Source organism: Nyctereutes procyonoides, unplaced genomic scaffold (genome assembly GCF_905146905.1).
Source record: "Nyctereutes procyonoides isolate TBG_1078 unplaced genomic scaffold, NYPRO_anot_genome, whole genome shotgun sequence".
In the NCBI taxonomy this organism is placed as follows: domain Eukaryota; kingdom Metazoa; phylum Chordata; class Mammalia; order Carnivora; family Canidae; genus Nyctereutes; species Nyctereutes procyonoides.
Window position 1 is genome coordinate 6,668,683 of NW_026575049.1, and position 1,607 is coordinate 6,670,289.

At 38.9% G+C, this 1,607-nt stretch overlaps 1 pseudogene; it reads right to left on the reverse strand.

Annotated features, from left to right (window-relative positions):
• Positions 1 to 283: 283 nt before the first annotated feature.
• LOC129511582 (40S ribosomal protein S24-like) lies at positions 284 to 773 on the reverse strand (annotated as a pseudogene).
• Between the last annotated feature and the right edge of the window lie 834 nt (positions 774 to 1,607).

Below are 1,607 nucleotides of genomic sequence, written 5' to 3' on the forward strand. Positions count from 1 at the left end.
GGCTATGTTTGTATTATCACAGTGTCTGGCACATGACTTGTCATCTTGCCACAAGGAAAGTCCATTTGAGCATGAACTCATTTTGCTCACACCTGGTACCCTCACTAAAAATAGTGCTGAGCACTTAGTCATTGGGCAACACTTAATTGTTGAATGAATAAATAAGTGCTTAACACCATCCACCAGATTCCTGCTGCCTGCAGGATACGGATAAAACTCTTCATTGTTGAATACTTTGTTTTCAAGGGCGTCTCTACCTGTATCTCGTTTTCTTTTTTTTAGTTCATAGTTTATTAATCCTCTCATGAAAAATCTGAACAATCCCCACAGATAAAGCCACTGCAGAATCTTTACTCCTTCTGTTGTCCAATCTCCAGCTCTTCTTTTCGCCAGCACCAACATTGGCTTTTGCAGTCCCCCCTGACTCTCTTCATTCTGTTCTTGCATTCCTTTCACGGTTTTCTTGATGTGTTTTTCTTCTCATACAAACCATGTCTTGCAAATCTATATTTGGGTTCATTTTTCTTTGCATAATCCAAGGAATCATAAATCATGCCAAAGCCAGTTGTCTTGCCACCACCAAAATGGATTCTGAATCCAAATACAAATATAACATCTGGTGTGGTCTTATACATTTTGGCTAGTTTTTCCCGAATTTCTGTCTTAGGTAATGTTGCCTTCCTGGGACAAAGAACATCAATAACCACCTGTTCCTAGAAAAGTAGTTGGTTGGTCATGGACTTCCTGGTCTGGATAGTTACTGAGTCATTCATGATGGCGGCTGAGCTTCAAGCAGCCAGAGAGGAAGAGTCTACCTGTATTTCTTAAGAAGACTACTAATCCCTGTCCTTCAGAAGCATAACTGCTTTGCCCCAGCACAGTTCTTGGATATTCCAGAAGACATTTATAAACAATCTCTTGCTTGAAAACCAAAATTAACAAATCACCACATTGTGGATAGTTTTACTAGATTAATTCTCTGAAGGCAAACAAATTCCCAAGCTCTTGTCAGATACTTCTCCAAACATCATTGTATTAGTTAGGAAAAGCCAAGTAATGCTGAGGTAACAAACAATCCTAAACTCTTAGTGACCAATAACACCTGACATTAGTTTTTCTCACAAGAGTATATGTCCCCAGCTGATTGACAGTGGAGCTCTGCATAATAGTCACCCTCAGTCCAGCAGCACCCAGGATGAGGGCAAAGGAACCATCGAGAATATGCCAGTCACAGTGACAGTAGAGAGAAAATGGTCTCCTAAGCTTCTGCCTAAACGTACTGCACAATGCTTCTGCTCAAAGTTTTATTAGCCATAGCAAATTCTATTCACACCTCAAGTCATTCAACCGGCCAAGAATATATATTCTCCTCTGAGGAAGGAATACAAATATTGGTAAACAATTACCTTCTACCACTGCCATGTACTGAAAAAATAGAATGTGGAATGTCGAATCATTCAAAGGCATCTGAGTCTAAACCCAGTTATTCTCACAAAAACTAGGAAGAAAAAGAGCAAAACACATCATATGATTTTGTTTTTACCTGGATAACTAGAAATACAAGCTAAAAACTTTTTTCACTAAAAACAAAACTTGTAACAACTATT